General features: G+C 43.6%; 1 long non-coding RNA gene across 1 annotated transcript; it reads right to left on the bottom strand.

Annotated features, from left to right (window-relative positions):
• Positions 1-312: 312 nt before the first annotated feature.
• Positions 313-23064, bottom strand: LOC135452260 (uncharacterized). Its single transcript, XR_010441563.1, has 3 exons — positions 22950-23064; positions 22339-22460; positions 313-424 (listed from the first exon to the last, which is right to left on the bottom strand). It is a non-coding gene; the product is annotated as an uncharacterized LOC135452260 (long non-coding RNA).
• Positions 23065-23768: the final 704 nt, after the last annotated feature.

A 23768-nucleotide genomic window follows, 5' to 3' on the forward strand; every position in this document is an offset into this window, starting at 1 on the left:
AGCTGTGCTGCCTCCCCTCACCCTGGCCTGCCCAGGGTCTGCTGAGCCCCCTGCACCTCTCACCTGAGCTTGGTGCTGACCCAGCCCAGGGGGAGGAAGGGCCCAGCTGCAGCAAACAGAGGGGCCATCACTCTCCCAGGAGTGGGATGGATTGTGTCACTCAGGAACAATTTCTCCAGCAAACACAACTCCACTGGTACCTCAGCTCCTGCAGCCCAGGCTGTAGGGCCAGGGGAGGATCTGTGAAATGAAAGGGACAAGATCTGAGTTTTGGCCAAAATATTCTCTAAAGTTTTCAACTGCCACCTGCAAAAATCTGTCCTTTTCATCCAGTAGGCTCCTCTGGGCTGTTGTCCACTGTGACTGGACCTTCTCATTCATTTGGAGGTCAGAAGGAACAGCATTTTATGACACAAGGCCAGATCTGCAATAAAGAGGAAACCAAATTAATCCTTGGAGTAGAGGCCAGCTTAAATCTTGATATTTGAATGATGTCAACTACACCAAAAGAATCATGAGCATTCAGGCTCTGGTTTAGCATCTCTGACTGGGTGTAAAACCCTGTGTTCCTTCCAGATCACATGTTGCCATCTGTCTCTGCTTCTCACCAACTCTGTTTGGCCACATGCTGCTCTTTAGGGCATATGGATGGATCAGCCAGCAGAGAGGAGAATTACCTGAGGTTTCCTTTTCCCTCTACTCTTTCTGTGCTTCCTAAAGTTAACCAAGTCTGATCTCTCCTGACCCTCATAAACATGGACCTGAGTTTGAACTAACTCCAAGTTCAGGGTATTTCAGGATAGAGGAAAAACAACTACAGGTAGTGCAAGACAAGAGAACCTTTGCTTTAGGAAAGACAAGAGTGGAAAAGGTGGAGGAACAAATTCATCAGCATCTACAGTCTGGCAGGTGAAGCTGTACATTGATTAAAGTAGAAGTGGTGCAACTGAGCCTCTAGGAGCAATCACTAGAGGACAGAGGAATGCCCTGTATCTAGGTAGACATGCATGCTCAGATTCCAAAACCTGGATTAATATCATCAAAGCACAGAGTACAAACATAGTAACAGCTGTGCCAGTTTGTGCAGCTCTGCATGGCACCCAGAAATTTCAGGAGCTCAGATCAGACCCTTCACAACTTCCCATGGTGAGGCTTTCCTCCAGGCCTTTAAGCACCCTGCAAATGTAAAGCTGAGCCCAAGGCACAGGGAGAGCTCCCTACCAACCCCACCTCTCCAAGCAGCCTTCTCACACCCTTTCCTCTCCTGGCTCATTTGCTGCCTGATCCAGCCCTGTGCCCTCCCCGTGGCAGTGCCAGGCAGGACAGCACACATGGGCTGTGCTGCCCATGGCTGCAGGGCAGTGCTGGGGGCACAGAAGCGCCCTGGGCTGGCTTTGTGGCTGATCCCTGTCAGTTTGCACCATCTCAGCCCCCGAGCTGCCTGCTCCTGCAGCCACAGAGAGCCCCACAGGTCACCTCTGTGCCAGCTGCCAGCCACAGGGCAGCTTCTGTTTGCTACTGCCACACTCAGCCAGAGCTGGAGCCCTCCTGTGAAACCACAGTGCTGCTCCAAGCTATTCCATGGCTTGCACTCAACCAACACATCCCTCCTGGTATTCTTTCTGGGCTCAGTCCTGTGTTTCTCTGCATATGTGAAACTGGGTGGGGAAGAGAGTTTAACACCGTGCCTGAATTGGATTTTTTGCACTGTTGGCTTGTGCTGAGTGAAGAGGAAGGCAGATGCTTAACCCCCAGCAGGGTCCCACCACTAAAATCAGCTTTGCAACCTCCTCTTCCTTGCCAATGTTCCTGTGAAGATCCTCCAGGCAATCTGCACGGAGCAGGCTCTGGCTCACCTGCAGTCACTTGCATCTGTGAGATCAGCTGCTTGGTGCCATCTCATCCCTGTGAAGGGCTGGAGCTGCTTCATCTCAACTCCTGCTGAGTTCTGAGGTCAGCACAAGTTGTGAGTCTCTGCTACAAGAGGGAGCTCAGTGAGTAGCAGGGTCTCACAGCCCCTGCTCAGATGAGATTGCAGCTGGAGATGTAAGCCAGGAGCCCCTGCCTGTTACCAGAAGCAGGATTTTGCTTGCATGAAAGGCAGATACTCCTTTTCCCCATGTCCTGCTTCTCTAGGAACCGCATTCCCCTCCTGAGCAGTGCTTACCCCTGCAGCCTTTCACTGCCTGCCAGTGATGTTCAGAGCCAGATCCACTTTGTGCTCCCCGCTCTGCCAAGCCCCACTGAGCATCAACCACCTTGTACAGGCTAAGGGAAAGCTGTGAAAGCCTCTCATGTTCCATGGACACTACTTGCAAGAGAAGAAACAGAGTAAGGACCAAAATCAGCCCTCAGGATTTCAATCAGCACACAGACAAGAATGAACTTGAATCCATTTTTTTTTTACTCCAGAAAGGCTGACTTTGCTGCCAAAAGCTTTTTAGAGCCTTTTATGGGGGAGTTATCTCAGAAACAAGAGGTACAGTGCCCCATGCTTTTTTTTTTCAGGAGGAGAGCTGTGTTTCAAGACATTTCTTTGTATTTCTGAGCCAAGGCACACCTGCCTTTTATTGGTCTGCACAAGTGGAAGGGAGCCAACACAGTCCCACAGAGCAAGACCCAGAGCACAGCACGATGCTCCATCAAACTCTGGCCACCTACCCATTGTCATGGATCCCGTGGTTGTCACCAGCCAAGATCAATCCCATGCTGTTCAGCACATTTTAGGAGCCCAGGCTAATAAATCATTTAAGTGCCTCTCACTTCACAGATGGTAAGTGCAGTTCAATGAAGGTAATTATAAAAAAAATTACTTCTGGAGCAAAAAAATCAAAACATGGGAATATCTGTCTAATAGAAAAGGCCTGCAAAGAGATTTGGGAGTTCTAATAATTCTGAGGAGCAGGTTAAAGGTCTGGGAGCCTGACAGTAGGTTTTCTCTCTGATTGACTGAATCGATCCTGTCCTCATGTAACAGCTCTGGGCCCCTGTATCTACCAGATTTCAGGTCCTGAAAACAGTGTTGAGGGAAAAAAAAAAAAACTATACTGGGCCTCCTCTCACTCTAATGTGCTGGGCCTTTTCCTTTGTGCAAATGCAACATCCATCACTAAGAAGACAAGATGATGGAAAGCTGCAGGTCCTGGAGGGAGCAGAGAACATAGAGAAGCAAGACCCAAACTCTGGTAACAGTGGCAGATTCAAAGTGAACTCCCAGATTCCATTTCACTTTTGTTCTTGGCTTTTGTCACGGCATGCTGTGACTGTGCCATTTCAACCTATTGCCTACATTGATCTTTCAGATCACACCAGAATAAAACTCCTCAGTTCTCAGTTGATACAGATAAAGGGAAGAGCAGCAACTCTGAAGATTTGTTTACAAATGGTCAAACCACCCTCTCCAGCTAAGAGGCCACAGTGAGTGATGAAACCCCTTTTGCCTCATCATCAAAGCCACGGCCACCAGCATCTCTGGAGGGCACAACCCAGGCAGAGGAGCAAGGCAGACTGGAGAAAACAGATTTTCTGAAGCTTCTTCCACCCCAGGAGAAGCTGAGAGATCTGTGACTATTCAGGTTCTGTCCTGACCCTTCAGTTCTGCTCTGGCTCCTGTCTCTGATTTCTGATTGTCTCTCCTTGTTCCAGCCTCAGATCTAAGTACAGAAAAGGGCTGTCTCACCCTTTCCAGCCTTCAGGTAGCAAAGCTAGTTCAGCCAAACTTATCAGTGCTCCCAACACTGCTGAGATATAGAACCAAATACTAAATTGTTGGATTTTTTTTTTATATGTACCACGGCAAAAATGAATCCAACAACCGACAAAGTTCCTCCAGAATCCAAAGCAAATTCAAAACTAAGACCCAAAGTAATCAGTTCACAATTTTTCTTTTTTTACCTCAGTGAAAGATAAGTTCCTGCCCTTTCAGTAGTTTACAAAGTTACTCTTCTTACTCCATCTGCCTTTGTATTAAGCTCTACCCTCAATCTTAAAAAACACAGTAATTAAAAGAAAAAAAACCACACACATAAGTCCTTTACAGAAAGCTTTTGGAGTGCAGAGTGTTTACTTGTTTCCCTTACCACCTAACAAGTTATGATCTTCATTTTCATCTAAAGACATTACATTGACCACCCCAAGGGTAAAGCTTTGTTTACAAAGCACCAGGTGAATACAAATGGCTGAGCCTCTTCCTTTCAGGACTCAGAACAAACAACCCTTTTTTGACTGCAATTACAATTTTAAGAGCATGACATTTAGTGATGCATTCTGAGTGACCTGAAATGATTATATAAAGTAAGATGCACAGGCCAATGTGAAATATGCTTCCAGGAACTGTTAGGAGATTAGAGGTATGAATAGATAGATTTGTTGAATAGCTTCCTTGGACCTTAGAATTTCAGCTGGCTCTCAATAGCAGGCAGTCACAAGGCCCTTTTAATTGTGCAGAGTGGTAACAGCAGCATGAAACAAAGCAGCTACAAAAGAGAAGAGTTAAGATGAGGACAGTTTTGGTGAGATTTGTCACTGTGCTGAAGGCAGGAAGGTTGGCTCTGTACCCAAGACCTTGGAGTTGTGATTGTTTTTACACACTCCTGAAAACCCAAGAGAGCTTACCTTAGATCCATCCCTGGCATTTGAGGATGAATCAATAAAGCTTTGAGAATTACTAAATAGGAGTTAGCAGAAGTTTTGTGATTTCATTGTTTGAAGCTTTCCTGTTTAGTTTCCCTAAAGCCATCAGCTAAATGAGTGCATAAACAAGGTAGCCCTGAACTCTCCCTCCCTGTCCCACTTAAATCACAACTTTCATTTAATTAGCACCTCACCAGGCTGAGACTTTGCAAGGGACTTTATGAAAGCTGTCCAGTCATGTAAGCTGCAGTGCCAAGACAGCAAATAAAATCAAGAAATTAAAATCAAGAAATTAAAAGCAAAGAAAAGCTCCCATTTTCATTTTACAGAGCAATGAGTGGCAAAGCAGAGCACAGGATGGATTCCCAGCAGGCACAAATCAGGGCCTGGGCTCTGTTCTCCATCTGCTGATACCCCAGTACATCAACTTGAGGAGAAGTTTCTCCTTTCACCTCAGTAATGCTTCATATTTGCATTTCCAGACATTAGGAATGTCTAATTAGGAACCTTTTGGTCAGGAATGAGGAACCTAAGAAAGAAAATCTGGAAGCAAAGTTTTGATGCTGCTGACTGGTAACTCCCTCCCCCTCCAAGCCGAGCTCCAGAAGGCTCTGTGTGTGTCAGCAGCATGATGGGGAAATGACACCCTTCAAATGACAAACCAAACAATCTGCATTTCTCCTGCTCATCCAGATGGACACCAAAGAGGGCACGGCACTCTTCAAAAAGCACAGGGGACAGAGCTGGTGTCCTGACCAAAATTCCACACTCAGAACGGCAGGGATGTGTCCTGGCCTGTGAATCCCCAGCAAACACATTCGGCTCTCCCCTAAAGCACTATCCCCATTATTTCCCTGGCTCATGGGGCACACCCTGATGCTCCTGCTCAGATTCTGCTTGGGTGAAATGCCCAGGTAATGCTGAGGATTCCCCTGGCCCAGGAACATTTTCTCACTAAAAGCCCCATTTCTGCACCCATTTCTGGTGCCTTCAGCAGGAAGGCAGCTGAGGCTGAAAGAAGACCACAAGATATTAGAATTAAGGTTTAAATTGAGGAGTCTGCTCCAGCTTGTCAGCAGGGCCTAACTGTTGTTAGAACCACTGATAAGGAAATAAATACATACTTTCAAACATCACATTTCAAATGCCTTTTCTCGTAACATTCTTTGCTAGGCATTGACCTCACTGGATTTTATTATATGTTGCATCCAGCTACATTAATAGAAGTGATGTTAATGCATTAAATTCATGTCAAAAGAAATTATAACTTTAAGAAAACCTTTTCTAAGGGGAAAATGCAATTTTAATGACATCAAAGCAGAGATTCATAGGAAGAACATGTGCTCTGGTTTGATGAAAAGAAGATAATCAAGGCATCTTCCTGATGTATAACAATGAGCCAAATAAATTATACATTTGAAAAATGAAATTTGAAAAAGAAACATACAAGAAGAACAGTGATTAGAAACTAAAATCACAGTCTAATCTCACTGTTTCTGAATACTCAGAGTTAGTAAGCACACAGTACTGGAAATTACTGTAATGCAACAGAAAAAGAAGAGTTAAAAATCAATTAATAAGAATCTCACTGCTTTAAATACACAAAATATGTACAGAATGAAAGTGTCATTAAAAATATTATAAAAACCACAGCAGGCTGTATTATTATCAGAGCTTCACCAGTGTTCTCAGAATTGTGATTTTAAACTCAGATTTCTCCTCTCATCAAAGATAATATTCAAAAGCTCACAGTTTGTGGCTGTAGAACAAAAACATCCTTGAATAACATTTCACATTATTCCCTTTTCTCCCTCTTGGTTTCTGTGATTCCACTAAACCCAGAATGCATTTTAATTCAGAGACATCCTCTGGCCTGTCAACTTTCAAAATATCCATCAAGCCATTTCTGCAACACATTGGGGCGAGGAGAGGGGAAACCAAATTTGAAGGACTTGTCAAAGCTCATTGTAATTTATGACATGGATGGAAAGTACCTTTGACAGCAAGAAACTGCTTGCCATGAAACCACTTTGCAGCGAAATAAATGCTGCCAACTAAACTGGGATGCCAAACTTCTTGCACTAGGAGGGGCTGAGCAATCCATTGCCCTTTTCTGTCCCCAAATTCTGTCCCCAGTTCTGAAAGAATATTGTGAAAATCCAGACTCTGAAAAGCTCATCAACAATAATTAATGGTTTCAAAGAAAGGTAAGAACCATCTTCACTTCCACCCTTTACTGAAAGCACACCCTGTCCCACCTTATTGAGGTATATTCTCAACAGAGAGAAGTACCAACGGCAGAAATTCTCTTAAATTTGGCACCACACACCTATCATGAGGTATAAGAGTTGTAAAACATTGAAAAATCATCTCTAATCTCACAAAAGGACACAGGAATTCTTTCTGTCCCTCATTTCAAGGTCAAGAACAGAGAGCATGAAATTTCTGGCAAGGATGGGAGTTAACTCCAAGTCTCCAAAGTAACTTAATTATAATTTGAATTAAGTAGGACTAAAAAATCCCACATAGCAAAAAATGCTACCAGGTAAATAAAGTCTACAGAAATAGATAAAGAAAAAGTAGGACTGGGAAAAATTCCCTATGTTGGAAGTGGAAGAGCTCTGTAGGTATTTGGGTTTTTTAATAAAAGAAAGCTTTAATAGAAATGTCTTTTTCCTGGGAAAAAAAAATTGTGTGGATAACATCACAGATAAATAGCCTCTAGCTCTGATAAATAGCCAGTCACAACATTACATTTGGCAAAGTCTCTGCAGAGAACACATTACTTTATCACTGTTGTCATTTCTACAGAAATAGCTTTGTACCAGTACTGTCATGGAGCTCCTCATCCTCCCCAGGTTTTTGGGGTCAGAAATGAAGATATGGTGCAGCTGTCCCAGCAAGGGTGGCCAGGCAAGGCAGTGAGGGGATGCAGTGGGAACACAAGGCTGTGGAGCAAGAGGGGGGACACTTCAGAAGGGGCACATTCACTTCAGAAGGGGCAAATATGAACCAAAACTGAGGGAACAGCCAAGAATGGTGACATACTGAGAGTGGGCTCTGAAAAAGGAGATTCATGAGCAGGACAGACTGAAAAGGACAATAGAAGACAATGTTTTTGGGATTTAGGCCTCAATCATCTTAGCACAATATTAGAGCTCTTGGAACAGGTGAAACACCCAAAACCTTCCCCTGTCTTACCCTGAGGCTGGAGAAGGTTGAGGAACCTGAAATACCTTCACACCAGTGGAAAAGGGGTAGCAAGAGGCTGCTATAACTCAATTGCAAGCATTACCCAGCTAGCACTGAAAAGAATTCAGAAGAAGAGTTAAGATTAGTTGGCTCACAGAGCAGCCTAAGTCATCAATCTGTGGATTGTTCCCAAACACAACTGAGACTGAAAAAAAATTTAGCTATGAGAAAAGAGTCAGAGATTCCTTTTGTAAGCTCAGTGTTTGATTAGAATTGCAGGCAGCAGGTTTGGTCATTGTTGGTTCATGTTTTGTCTGTAAATCTGAAAACTGTAATAACATTTCCTACTGCCAAAGACAATTCAGAAGCAGAGAAAAGATAGTCTGAATGGTCCATCCAATGACTTCCATTTCTGAAGCCCTTCATTCCTTATCTCTCACTTAATCAGTGAAGGTTATTAATGGAAACAACCCCAGGTTTTATTGGTCCTTAATGCCAGGGTTGCTTCTTCAAATTACACACGAGGTGCCAGTATGCAACCCATCTCATTCAGCCAAGTTACAGTGAGATTTAACTTCCAGTGCTAGTAGCAAAGCTAAAAATTGTCTTTGCCATGAAAACTTTGAGGATTTCAAATAAGTTTTAGTGAACTTAAACCATGTCTTTATTTTCAGCTATTTATCTTTTTAATTGCTCCAGAATTCAATCTTTAAATGGATTTCGATTGGGTTTGGACGATTTTTTGCATTTGTCAGCCCAAGGTCAGAGTTTGGATGAGTGGTTTATTAGCTCAAGGGTTTTAACAAGTAGCATAGGAGCTGGAGATTCAATTAGCAGACAGGCCAGAGTCTTTTAATATTTAGGATGTTTTTGGGATCCAGTTGTGTTTTGGTTGCTGGAATGAAGTCTCCCGTAGGAAAAAAAACACCTTAGGGCACTATGTCCACATTCTGGGATGTGCTGGCAGCACAAAAATTACACTGTGCCAGTTGCAGGCTTTTTCATTTTTACAGTGTTTTGCATGCAGAGGGATGGAACCAAGATAAATGGCTGCAGATGGCTGACACAGGACTTCAGAAAACAAACGGCGTTTACCCAGCGCGTTGCACATCGCCACTGCAGATGGTCCCTGGTCAGCAGGTCCTGCTGGAACCATCCTAAAGGATTGCTTGTAAAACTGGCTCTGAGATTAGAGCTGCTAAGGGCATTAGTGTAGCCCAGTTTATAAAACATCATCAGTCCCAGCTCATTTTCAAGGATTTGTGATCAGGGTGTCATCGGAGCTTTCACCTTCATCTTCCTTTGGGTTGGCTCTGTGTCCTAAAAAACTGCTGAAGGATAACCTAACAAGGGCTATCTGTCATCACTGACACAGTGCACTCCTCAGAACACAAATGTAGACATGAAGATATTAGAGGGGACTATCACACATCCTTAGAGTCAAAACCATGACAAGAAAATCCAGATTCTAATCCCACTTTTCTCCAATGAGGACAACTCACATCAGAAAGGGAATTGGAAAAGATTCAGGGAGACAGTAGAGAAAACTTCTATCAGTAAGGATCACACAGACTCTTCAGGACTCCAGCTTCAAAAAGAGATGACAAGCAATTTATTTTAGGAGTCTATAAAATCATGAGTGGTCTGAAGGGCTTGGAGAGAAATGGATTGTTCAGTATCTCTTCCAATGTAAAAATGAGAGGCCATGAGATAAAGCCTATGAAAGCTGCATTTGAACAAGCAAAAGGAGATTGTTCTTCAAGTAACAGAAAACAAACCTGTGGAACTCCACCAAAGGCATTCTGAACACAAAGAATTTACACAACTTCAGAGGGAGGCTGGGCCATGACGGGGAAGAGAGATCCAACCCAGAAATTCTGAATTCACCCACCTCCATCAGTGGCTCTAGATCTGCAGCCTGCCAGAGCATTTTCCAGCATGGAGCATATCACCTGATTGCAAACAGCTTTTGTTGTTCTCAGTTAAATGGTACCTCTGTCTCTGACAGCCCAGAATGCCAGAGCCTGTGCTTATCAAGGACAGGATCAAATGAAGATTTCTCCTCTTCTCACTTTTGTCTCTTATAGCAAACTCAATGCTTGTAATGTAAGAGGTCACACACTGATATAATTAAGGACTTAAAAGGGGTTTTCAGCAACTTTGAGCAGATTAGTAGTATTCAAGCATGAGAAGGAGGCTTAAGGAAAACAAAAATTGCCTGGGAGATGAGTTAACTCTTCTCTGAAATTAGGAGTTCTTTGAGGGATAGTTAGTAACAAGAAATGCCTCAGGACAGAAGTGCATTGGGGAAGAATATTTATGTAGCAACACACGAATTTTAGGGAGAAGAAATTCTGAAGTCCCAGGAAGTATTGCCCGTTTCTGATAAAAGACATTGTATACAAGCTGGAAGATTATTCAATAGCAGGGAAATAAATATTAAAAGGTAGAATTCTCTGCTGAACTTAAGATTTTTCCCTGTAGATCCAGAAGGCAGAAACTGTGGGTCTTGTAATTCTGCACATACACAGAGTGAAAGCCAGCAGTCGCAGGGTAGTTCCATGTACAAGAGTTCATGACCAAAATGATGCATAACCTCCTACTGCTCATCACTGAGAGACTCCAGCCAGGTTATTCAAGGCTTCCTATGATAAGATTAATAACAAGGGACACACTGAGCCTGGAGCAAAGCAGCACCTAGGTCAGGGCAGGAAAACTTCCAGTCCATTAAAATGGCTTCACAAACTGAAAAACCTAAAGGAGATGCAGAGAGGTACTGAATAACTCAAGCTTAGGAATGCAAGAGGGCATTTTCATTACAGAACTCAGGGAAAATGGCTTATTGTTCACATCTAGTAGCTGCAAGAGAAACACTGTGCACAGATGATCCAAAGGTGCCTTTTGCTCACTGAATTTTTTAGAGACAGAGAGGGGATGCTTAGGGTAGATTATGGAAGGGGGAAAAACATTCTTGCATTAAAGAGCCAGTAGATTTTGGACAAGCACATCACATTCACCCCAGTTCATGCTCTGGAGGGCATGAAGGCCATTGACCTGCCTTTCAGGGCAATCTATGCCTGAAGTTTCAGAACAAAATAAATTATTCTTAACCTACATTATGCTACACAATACCATAAAAAAAAAGGCAATAGCACAACAGATGTGTTAGAGACATTTTTGTATGAGTAACTTTTTCCAAAGATCAGCAATCTCACAAAGCAGTTCAGGTCTTGATATCCATCCACAGCATTTGCTTCTGTAACCTCCTATGACAGCAAGTTCCTGTGCTGAGTGATAAAACATTTCTTTTTTGCTGCCCCATATTCATTGCCATTGATTCCATTGATTGACCATTTAAATCAGTCAGTGCAAAAATTTAAAGGGCATCTGATGGGGTTCCAGAGTGACCTAGCTGGACATTATATAGCCTTATGTGACAAGCTGCTGGAGTCTGGAGAAGATATTCCCAATTCCATCAGATATCGAGGGTGAACTGAGACAATCCCAGTCCTTTGTTCAGACCTGTGTGACCCAGCACCACCTCATCAGCTCCTTTGGTATCAGTAACCTCCAGGGGTAAGATGAATGAGAGCTGATCCCTTGAATATTTACCTTGATCCAGAAGGCTGTTGATGGCACACACTCTGCTGAAAACCTGTGGGGAGGAAGCTCCAACACTCCAAGGTCTCACCACGCCTGCACCGAGGAGCTGGAGAATATCAAGTGTAGAGTGGCACTGCCATCACAGGGGAGGTGTAGGGACAGCTGCTTTCTAAGCACAAGCACATGCTGCTCTGTGGATTTTCACAACTCCTCCAGCATATGGAGCATGTGCTGCTCTCTCCGAGCTGCCACTGCTGACAGGAGCTGATGTTTTCACAGGTTGCATTCCTCCTGGAACAAGGTCAAGACTTGAAGGGCTGCCAGGAAATAAGGAGTGTCCTGTCTTTCATGCATAACTTTTAATGCTGTTCTTAAATATCACGCCATGCCTTACAGCTCAAGAGAGCCTGTGACTGCACGTGCACAGGTGATTTCAGTGTGTGACAAGGCACACTCGGCCATGGGCAGTGAGCAGAGAGAGATTAACAACTTCAATACTTCATTGAAACTCCTCATTTTCTTCACAGGATCCTCCTTGTGATCAGATAAATGTTTCAGTCTCTTCAGACAGGATAGGTACACCTGAATGCACACCTGAATTTGGCATGACTGTAGGTGTCTCACCTGGGAGACACAGGCTTCCCAAAGAGTGATTCAAAACCTGACATTAAAAGCAAGTTCAGGTTTCCCCACTGATTAGATAGGAACCAAAGAGGAACTGGCTTTCTAACCTAATCAGGTTAGAAACCTAATCTAACTTACAGGCAATGTCAGCAGACTCAGTGTTTCACAGGTTTATAGCAGTGATCTGTATTTGTTTATAAGAGTGATTTCCTGCACAGAAAAGAAACAGGAAGGTGTAGAACTGTTTGCATAACATCAGTTCAGAGATTGCAATGGGTTTTCATTGGTTACATGCACTCCCACAGTACTGTACAACAAAGTGAGGCCAAGAAAACAGGTTTTATCACCTTGTCAAAAGTTTGCAAGAAAATTCTCTGTGTCAGGAAAAAAGTGCACACTTACAACTTATGCTGTAGCAACACTGAAGTCTGGAGACATGAAAGAAATAAATAGAAAGCAAGTCCAAGAATGGCTAGATGGCTTCTTTTATGTCATCTGTCTAGGTTGTCAAGGTTCTACAAAATCCCCACACAAAAACTCTAGAAGAAAATAAAGGCACAGCTAGACAATCCTAATGCAGATGACAGAGTAGCTCAGTACTTCTGAAAGCAAAATTATCCATCACCTCCAGTTCCATACACCAAAAGCCACAGACCCATAAATCTGTCTCTAGAATTATAATCTTGCATATTTGAAACACTGGAAAACATATATTGAACTTCAACAAAGGCTCTAGATAATAAAATACTAGAGAATTATTTGTCCCTGCAGCATCTCTCTCTCCATCTCTGCTTGGCTTGTGATCACCTAAACAATGGCATGACCAAAACCTGCCAGAGTCACAACACCAGGCAGATATTTCCATAAATACCTCAGAAGCCCAGGGCTGTTTTCATGGTTTAAAGGGACTTTAGAAGACCAAGGATTTGGTCCTGGCTGGAAAAAGTATATTTTATTTACACTTAAATAGTAAAATTATTATTATTTTGCCATGTGCTTTGCATGTTTACAACTTCTGGGTTTTTGTTTTTTTCACTTGCAACTTGAAGAGATAGCACATACTGAATTTATTTTAAATGGTTTCCTAGTCAACCCCCTGAACTCACACTATCCAGTACCGGGGCTAAATTCCCCACTTCAGCACAAACAAGCCTCGAAGTTCTCATTTCTCTCTGACTTATCTCTCATCTGTTTGAAAAACCTGACCAGATCCTTCTTTTTGTCTCACAAAAATTCACACCAAGAGGAGTAACATCATCACAACCTGTCAACACTTAGAGGCTAAACAAGGAAAGAAACAGATCAAGAAAACAGAGATAAAAAGCTTTGGTGTCCCTCTTCCCAAATTAATATTCCCAAAACGTGTTTGGAGAGAGGGGGAAGGGCCCATTGTTTGAGCTCCCACATCAGCCAATGTGATTATTTAACTAACTATCTCCATCCCCAGACATATCAAACGGAATGCAATGCCAGCTGAAAGTATTATGTAGCCTTCAGTGATGTGAAACATCTAAGCTCCAAGGCACACAGCTTGGCTGGAGACTCCAGCTGGCACTGGTAGTTTTATTGTACTGTGAAAAACATTAAAGTCCTCAGATGCCCTGCTGATCATGGGATCTGAGAAACTTTCCCTTTGCTGCCTGACATGTGCTCACACTGCAATTAACACACTCCTCCCTCTCTTTTCCCTGGCTGCAGATGTGCACACACACACTTGTGCACACACATTCCCAATGTTATTCTGTCCAGGAACACTTGTGTTGGGAGTCTCTGTTCTGTTGTGCTTGGGAAGGGGAGCCAGGCTTTCCTCCAAGCGCTAAAAAATCTGGTACCTCAACTTTCACTTGGAGGTGGCTGCAGCACATGTAGAGACCATTAAGGGCTGTGTTTTGCTTCCTAACTTTTCACACTTTTCCCTCCCTTTATGACATGTTTATTGGCCTTGGAGGGCGAGGAGGGATAACAGAGGAAACCAAGGTGCTGCATTCAGCTCTGACTCAACTATTGTACACCTCAGCCTCATTTAAGGGCAGGTTGCACTCGGCATGGTGGCTTGGCAGTGTGAGCAACTGCAACCATTAATCCCTGGTCACATCTGATTTTCGGCAAAATCTGAGCCAGTGGGCCCAGGGTAGTTAAATGTGCAGCTTGGGCAATTAAAAAAAAAAAAAAAAAAGGTTACAGATGAATATTACTTGGTCTGAAAACAAACCTGCAAGGGGTTTTGGAGACTAGTGCCTTGAGGATTAGAGCTTATTTGTGGAGCTTTAACAGGAAACTGCTAATTATCACACCTGCACAACTTTCCTTGAATTAGACCCTGGGGATGCACTGCCTTGCCTATAGATGTTAGCCAAAGCCTCAGGCTCTTAATCCACAGCCATCACCTAAAGTGAGAACAGAACAGCCAGCCACAGGGCATTTGCAATCTTAGTTAAGAAAGGCTATTGCACCATTTAAACTGGATTTTTCCTACCAAGACAAACTACTTCAGTCCTGAACACTCTTCCAAGGAGTTTTACCTTCAGGCCCTTGTGAAATCAGCAGGCTGATCCACTAAAATGGCTTCCACTCAAAGTGAATATGTTATGCAGCACTACAAAATTGTTGGGAAAACGGATCTAAACTCTAGGAGTCAAAGTAAATAGTATAATGGATATGATTGTAAAATAAGAGAATGACTGGGACATTTTGTGGTTTAAAACCCACCTGGTCAGTGGCAAAGACCACTGCCCCTGCCCTTATCCTGGTAACTGTAGCAGCCACTCCTGCAGCCTCTCTCAAGGCGGGCTCTCATTTTATTGACAGAAAGATGCCCAGGGTAGTAACTGATCCCTGCGTCTTACACAGCCTTCCTGAGCTGCAGGCTGTGAGGTTGTCTCCAAAAATAACCTGTCAGTGCCATGCTCAGACAGCAAAGCCCAGGCCAGAGCCAAACCTCCCATCTCTCGAGGTCCTGACACTCCCATGTAACATCACAGTGTGCCTCGCTCCCTGGACTTGCTGCAAGTGTGCTCTGACCTTACTGAAAGAGCAACGTCCAAGCAATGACAAAGCACCACAACATTTTTTCCTTCTTGGGGCAGCCACAGGGTTGACAACCAGGTGGCAGGACAAGGTTAAGCAATGCATGCACAGAAGGAAGCACTCATGGGCTTATTTCCTTCCCTCTACCAACGTTTTCCAAATGTCTCAGCTCCTTTTTGTCTCAAACTGCTTAAAAGATGGGAGCGTTCCAAGTAATAATAAACTTCTTGTCTTTAATTTATAACTCCTAAAATTGACAGAAGCCCAAAACACTTTTTTAAGCCTGAAAAGGTGGCAGAGACACATATTGTCTCCTCAGCACAAGAACTTGTGTGGCTGCGAGGAGAGAGAGCTGCCAATGCGCTCGCAGAAATAGCAGCAGCATTTTATTTATCCCAGCAAAGCTTGGCCGGTCTATTTGCATCAAGGAGCAGATTTGCCACCAGGGAGGGAAGGGCTGCCTCCATCCCTTCAAACATTGCTCAGTGTGGAGCCCTGGGCTGTGTGTCCTGCCCTGCCAGTGCCTGTCCAGCTCCAGCATCTCCTGCAGGAGCACCAGGAAAGGATTGTGAACCCTCCTGCTCGAGTGTGCAGCCCAGAGCCTGTCTTCCCTCTCCTCCCCAGCTTTCCTACTGCAAAACCTGGCAGCCAAACACCAGGCAATCCCTCTGCACCCTCCTGTTCCTCCAAAGTGTGCAGTCAAGGGGCTGCTGCACATCTGTGCAGTACCAGAGGCACGGGAGGCGAGGGGAAATGCACACACCAAATCCTCCATCTGCAGCCCCAAGTAACAACGTTGGAGGGCAGGAAAGGGAGAGGGAATGTGCTGCACACACAGCAATACAAGAAGTAGGTTTTGTGCCAGGCTCATCAGTGTGGCAGGGTAATAAGGTCAATGTGAAAACAACTGGAAGGCACATTCCCCAGTAAACATGTGCTGAGTGAAAACGGCCCGACCTTATGTTGTAGAATCCAAACCCATTGAGTCAATTGCCAGAAAACATGACATGACCTTTCAGATTCAGTGAGCATCAGTTCCAAGAGCAGGCTGCCGTGCTCTTTTCCATTTCACTGCTGCCCCCGGAGGGCCTCAAGTCACCTGAAATAATAGCTTGGGCTCAAAATCTGCACTCCTTTAATGAAAAAAAAAAATACACATGGCATCAAGTCTGACCCTGGTGGCAGATTTTTTATATGCTTAGCTCAATTTCTTTAAACTAAACAATTGGGCTTTGTTTTGCTTACTTTTTGTTTTCTTTTTAATCTTCCCAGAACTCAAGTTTTCCTACAGACAACCCATTTTTTGGCAATGGAGGAAACCTCTTGTTTTTGTGAATGAGGAAAATAATTAATAGCTAATGAGGTGCTCATTCCAACCCACAGCCTTCTCTGCCCAAACGAGTAAAGAAAAAACTGTTTCAGTTGGAACATATTCTTTTCACTTTCTAGCCTGAGAAATACATAAAGATGTATTTTCGCCCACAAACCTTCAGAATCTTATTTTAATCCTCAGAACTCAAGCTGCCCATGAGACAAGCAAAGCTGTACAATGTTCCAAGCACCAGCAAGATGAGAGCTTGTGATATTAAGTGCAATCCAAACTGTACTTTCCCTCCCACTGAATTATTTTTGCTGCTAAATCCTGATTAAAATTATTCTCCCCTTTTACTGTTCTCCTGACAGACTGATGGGGCTGAGATTTGAAATAAATTCAGCTTTTTAGGTGAAATATTTATTTTGGGGGACAAACAAGAAGGGCTTTTTTATACTATTCAGATTTTTCCTCTCCTCTGTCAAAAAAAAAATAAAATAAAAAGCAGGAAGGAGAGGCAGGGATCGGAACCGTCTGGAAATTGTATTTATTTTGACTTGAGCTGTGCCAACCTGCAGTATACAAATACTCAGTCAAAACTGCCTCCCATCTGTGTTTATTGTGGGGGAATAGCAACATCCAATGGCCAGTTCAATGCAGGTTAATTGCAGGCGTGTATTGAATTCCCTGGAGAGCCAAGTACACAGTTAGCTCCCCTGGTGTAATCTCTTTCTGTTCCATGAAGGAAATCAAAAAGAGAAAGAACAACAATGCCAACCCACAGAAGAGCTTGATGCCTCTCTGCACAGAGGGGGGGAATCTGCCGGGAACAATAAGAGTCTATTAAATTCTTTCACTGCCACTGGAGAAGTAAAATGAACATAAATTAATCAGCTACAAAAGATGGGACAAGTGTTGGTGCAACTCTATTGAAGTCGGTGGAGTTGTGGAAAGGATAAATTTAACTCAGGATCTCGCACTGTCTGCATGCTTGAAAGTGGCTTGTTGAAAAAAGTGGGCATTCTTAGAAAAGAAAAAAGGAGTGGGAGAAGCTCCCTGTGAAATGCCATCCTTCAGTATCCCTGAACACTCACATTTTCACCACAGACATATTGACATTTACCATTTCATTTCCTTGCATTTATAAAGCCATTTAGCCAAGTTTTTCAAAGGCATTGACACACTGTGGGCCTCAAAGTTTGGAGCTTAAAAGACCCAGACTGACAACAGCTGCACAGAAAATTAGTGCCCTGCAGAGGTGCAGGTTGGGCAGGGCCAGGTGTGCATTGGAAGGAGGAGAGGGGCAGCCTCTGGTCTATGTGAACCAGAGAAAACACACCAGATGTGGAAAAAGAGCAGGGAAAGGGATCTGCAGCTTTGTTACAGTCACAGCCTGGGAAATCCACAGGAAAAAGGCACAAAAAGTTCAGGGTCCTAAGGTCAACCTTGGTCTCCTTCTCACAGCTGATGTTTTATTCTGCGCACTGCATGTGGCCTAAGAAAAGCCATATAGTGCTTAACAAAACAGGAAAAAAGAGAAGAAAAATTGCTGTTTGTGATATACCCAGAAGACAGAAACTCTGGATGGTGCCAGAAGAGGAGCACAGTCCCCAAGGCCTGGCAGTGAATGCCCTTCTAAATGCACACTCCCAGCACCCACAACATGATGGGGATGGGGATCTCCCTCAGATTCCTCCAAAATCAGGTTGGAGCTTTAAAACCAGGACCAGACAGGGTGAGGAGAAAGGGAAGGAGGCACTCAAGGGACTGCAGTGTCACACACACTGGAGGAAAGGCAGAGCCTTGGCACACCTTCCCCAGCCTGGAAGGCAGAGCCTGCTTCCACACGGAGCAGGGACACTCAGCCAGGCCAGAGGAGATGAGGACAGAGCATGAGAACAACACCCCAGGTGCAGAGTAAATCGCTGTCACAGGGAGCCATGTTATTTTCCTGACATTCCCTTTTGCTCTGGGAGTGGGAATCCACTTTAGCCTTAAAATACCTCCTTCCCAGCTCCCCAGAGAGCTCTGTGGCTGGCACAGTGACCTGATCCCCCTGTCCCACTGCAGGACAAGCTGCTCAGCACCCACACTCTGCACCAGCTCCAGAGGGGCTTCATGGGGCAGTTGGCGCCTGCTGCCCCCAAACTCCTTGTGTGTGCTCAGAATTTCAGCCTCTGAACTGTCAGCCTTGGGGGCTTAATGCATTTTCTCCTTCCTTTCCACATTGCCAGTGGCGATGTCCTTCTCACAGATCCAAATTCTTGGGGGCATTTTCAGCTCTTCCTCCCTCTTCTCCCAGACGTCAAAGCTGCCATTAAATCCTCCTGGCCAATTTACAATGCTGAAGCCTTTCAGCCAAGGCTCAGTCATCTCACGCCTGTCTCACTGAAGCTTTCTCCCCTCCAGGCTTCTGCCCTCATCCCCTCCAGTCCATTTATCCAGAGTCACCTACCTTCTCTGCCATCCTCAGATCCTCCTGCTTCCCAGCCAATGTTCATCACATCAAAGCTTATTGTTTTCACATTCAGCACCTTGCACAACTTCTTTTCTTTTGACTCTTTCCACTTCCCCCTCTTTTCCCTTTCATCCTGGCCCTCCTCAGCTCTCCCAGGAGACAATTTGTTCATCACTTTCTTCCAATCTCATGCCAGAGTTTCTTGTATATGCCAGAAACCTGATCAGGCTACAGTTCTCTACCAGGTCAGAGCTGTATCTCTTATGTCTATGAGTAAGTTTAGATCTTTCTCACTCTGCAACATCAAAATAACCACTATCACCATGAAAAACAAAATTAATGCCACACTTTTCTGTTTACTTTAGTTACATCCCAGCCTCATGCTCACACTGGCTTCAGGTGACAAGCTGTTTTTCTCAGGTCTCACACCTTTTGGGCCTAGAAGGGTTTTACAAGCATTCACAACTGTGCACCATCTCCCTAAAATCCATTCCTTATAGTTCACTTAAAACTATTCAAGCTCCCTGTTTCAAAGCAAAACCTTAAACCATTCTCCAATATTACAGTGCCTAAAATGAAATATCTGTAAGCATGGTGGGTTTAGATTCTTAAAAAGCAAAAGCTGATAAGACTTTGTTGACATCCATGAAGGATAACTGGCTTTATTAAAGTGTGTTAAGCACAGAGAAGTTGGCCCCACAATCAAACAGTTGAATAGATTTAAGTCACTAATTCTGAGTTCAATTCCGAAGGCACCATTGCAGCCCTGGGATTTCACACTGCCAAACCTCTTTCAGAAACTCCAGAGTAAGAACATGTTTCTCTTCACTCTGAATTCTCAGTTCAGAACAAGCTCTAGGCAGAGGCTCCACATGGGCTGTTGTTCAAACTGCTGAGCCAAGGAGCTCAGCTGAGCCTTTCAGCCTGGAGCTGACACCTATGGCCATGACCCAGGCTGCCCTCATTTACCTCCTGAATTAAAACAGAGCACAGTGACACGTTTCCTGCCTTACTCCTTGGGTAGTCTCTCACACAAGGCTTCAGACTGCAGAGTTCATCATTAAACGCAGATTTTTCACCCCCAGGAAGTTCCAGAGGCCCAGAGAAAGATGCTACAAGCTTGAGTTCCTAGAGTGGATTCAATTACAGTATGCAAGGGACATTCAAACAAGCTTCCCTGGGATAAATGAGAGAAAAGAGCCAGCACACTCAGCATGAGGAAAATAAAAAGCAATCTTCAGCTGGTGCCAGCCATGCATATTTTGAAAACCATCCCCTTCAGCCATTACCAACAAAAAGTCAGCAAAAACTTATTTTAGAATCTGAAAAGACAGAAATTTAAAGCATTTGGCGGCACAATCTGTTACTTAGGGACAAGCTCATTAAAAATGCAGCACTATTTACAGAAGGCAAAATGCAGACATGCACTTTTGCATGTAAAGCAAGCACTTATGGAGTGATAGGAACACCTTTCCTCCTGACTGCAATGGGAAGGAGAGCTGGTTAATTGTTCTGATGGATGGCACTCTGAGAGAAGGTAAAAACTGGAGAAGCCAGTCCCAAACCTCACACAAACCCATAAGGCCAGTGAGCAAGAGATTGGATTCAACAAGAAAAGAACTACAGGGCGTTAGGAGAAGCTCGGGAGGAGCTATGCAATGAGCCCTGTCTGCAGGCACATTGAGGAAGAGCAAGGGTGAGCTCAGTCAGGGAGCAGATCTGAGCAGCACAACCCCATGGCTTTGGGAGGAGACAAACTTGAAAAGGGAGGAGAGGAACCAGGAAACTGAGCTGCAAAGGCAAATGTCAAAACATGCAGGAATAGGAGCAGGGGAAAGCAGAGAACAAGAGAAGTGACATGGTGGGAAGATGAGACTGAGGGAAGAACTCTGATTGTCACCCCAAATCAGAGGGGAAGGAGAGGGGGAGGACCCAGAGTGGAGGAGGTTTGTTATTCTCCTTTTCCCTGGCCAGAGGCTGCAGATTGCAGCTAAAGCTTGTTGGAAAACCCCACCTGCTTGAGCCAGAGACTGACCTCAACATGGATTTAAACTGCCATGAATCTCTGGCTTAAATCAAGCAGTTACTCCCCATCCTGACTGATCAGGAGCAAGCCCTCAGGAGCAAAAGGCGCTATAAGACAATGAAGCATTTTCTTAAAACACAAAAGCCCTGAACATAAACAAACACTTCAAGCTCACAGCTACAAATTCCCTTGCTTTGTGAAGCCACCAGCCATTCCTATGATATATTCCTCAAGACAATATATTAGACATATTGTGTATACTCTTTAAAACATCTGAAAATAAACACAATAACCACTGACATCATCACTACCAGGCTGATGTGCTCTGAACCTTTCTAGATCTTTTATATTGTGATTTTAAATCTCTGGTCTTCACAGCCCATGGTATCCATGGTTCCCTTGGAAATACATCTATGTAATTTAACTTTAAAAAACCCAAAATAACAAAAACAAAGAAGGCAAGAGAGCTGTCAAAAGGCTTAAACCCAAGAGTTCCTGTCCAAGAAGAAAAAAGGGGCAGATTGGCAAATTGAAAAGGGTTAAAACTTTGAGAGACTTGCAAAATGAGTAGACCAGCCTGCTACAATTCCATGGCAACCGTGTATTTCCACATATGGAAAAGAAGGAACAGTGGAAGACAGCTTCCCAGTCAAACAATATCTTTTCCTGGTCAAAGAATTTATTGTGGCATAGCTCCACAACCCGACATGACTCAAAAGACTGAACATCCTTCCAAACTACTCTGGCTTCACCAAAAAAATCTCCAGAAAAAGGAGATTTTTCAACCCCAAGACCTAACTCACTTGGCTACTTAACACTGCTCCAAGCTTCCAATCTGGCAGACAGAGAAGCATCTTCTCTATTGGATAACTGGAGACACATGCTAAGATCAATTCATTCAAAACAGCCTGATAACAAAGCAGAGGTTTATAAAAAGCCAGTCCCTTCCAGATTGTTTTGCTACTTTAAATTTTCCTACTCCAGGAAATATGAGTGAACATTAGGCAAAAATTTATAGAGGGAGCAGAAAAAGGTTTCCTCTATACCAACATTTGATGCAATAGATAATTGGAACAAATATTTTAAAAGATAATATAAAAAGCCCTTATTTCTGTGGTTTTGTTTTGTGTCTTACCTTCCACTTCCTATTCTGCACCCCTTATATAAAAAATAAAAAGAAAATAAAGAAAATAGATTTTTTTTTTAACACAGACTGCATGGAAAATGAATGAAAAGGAAATAAAAGAATCAGTATTCCTGGTGAGTAATTTGGCTAGAGGAAAAAGACAGATACAGATCAGATTCTTTTGATATGTTAAAAGCATCCCAAAATGCCTACGCTTTGGATGCTTTTACACAAATTATCTTTCATCATAAAAGTACAAAATACATATAATGGACAGCTCATCTCTCTCCAATGAATATGTAGCCACTAGCTGATAAGATAATAGACTAAACACTGACCTGTCACAGACTTGATGATCATAAAAGTAGAGTTTAAAAAGTTGGTTCTCATGTCTCAGGCATTTAATGGGCAGGCACCAAGATCTGCTTCCAATCTTCCAATTCTCTTCATACTGTTCTGCCTTAATAAGCACAGGCATAACCCTCAGACTGGTTTTATTTGAAAAAAGACACTGTTTGTACAAATAATTCTCCTACAACCTCAGTTCCCCAGAACTCCTTCCCAGTTAACCTTAGAATGACTTCAGTGTCACTCAGCTGCTCTGAAACAGATTAAAAATCTCTTTATTGAGAGCAGCAGCCCAATTTGGTTTAGAGTCTGATCTCGAGAGGCAGCTGAGGCATCAGCTGATGGATAGGCTCCTAATAAACAATAATTGTTATTTCTGCAATGTGCAAAGCAGCTGAACAGTTGAGAACAGAGCCTCAGAACTGGAAATTCTTTACTGGTGGCCTTCTCCATCTCCCCCTGGCACCCAGACCTCCTCTCCACTGCGCCACAGTGCCCATGAGTGCCAAGCTTTTTTTTCCTGCATCTCCTTCCCCTGCCCCTTTTTCCAAGGCAGCACAGAAAATGTATTTTCAGCCCTAATAATTAACCTAACACACACCTTTGTTCCTTTACATGCACTGCAGGTATCTGATCCTTTTCTCTCCTACCCTGCAGAACAGCCTGTATCTGACAGCCTTCCTTCCCTTCCCTCAGTATCTGCCTTTGGAATCTCACAGGGTTCACCTGTGGATAAAAAATCCTCCCTAACACAGCAGCTGAATTCATTTAAACTGGGCAGGACACACCACAGATTTATTTTATGTGCCCTGCAAGATGCCCCATTAATATTTCCTAGTTATTGGTAAATACTGCATTTCAAATGAGCAGCCAGCCTTAAAACAAACAGCCCATGGTGCTCAGACCCCAGAACTGATGGGCCTGGGTTCTTACAACAGTCCTACAACAATTCCACTGTGAGATCTCTGGAAAGTCACTGACCCTCACTACCTTTGTTTTAAACCTGACAAAGGAAGATTAGCAAAAAAAATGATAACTTATTAAGGCAGCCTCATACAGGTAGCAGCATCTCTTCCAATTAAATTAATAGAAGTTCAGCTGTTCAAATTAATTTAGATGCTTACTTTCACTATAAAAGCTAAAAGTACAGAAAAATAAGTACACTTGGACACATCCTAGGGGAACAGACCTGCAGCTCTCAAGGCTTCCCTTTTCCTCCCCAGTTCACATCAATACTGCTTGTGTAGCACCTAACACTCATTTAAACCAATATTTATTGATTGATTTAGGCACTTTTACAGTCACAGAAGAGCTTTTCATTCTCCTTTAGTGCTATGTAGACCTAGTCACAGATCTCGGAGCAACAGCTTTTAGATGACAAAAATGCAAATGCTGAAAGCATTCAGGGCAAAGGCACACA

Source organism: Zonotrichia leucophrys, chromosome 10, assembly GCF_028769735.1.
Source record: "Zonotrichia leucophrys gambelii isolate GWCS_2022_RI chromosome 10, RI_Zleu_2.0, whole genome shotgun sequence".
NCBI classification, from domain to species: domain Eukaryota; kingdom Metazoa; phylum Chordata; class Aves; order Passeriformes; family Passerellidae; genus Zonotrichia; species Zonotrichia leucophrys.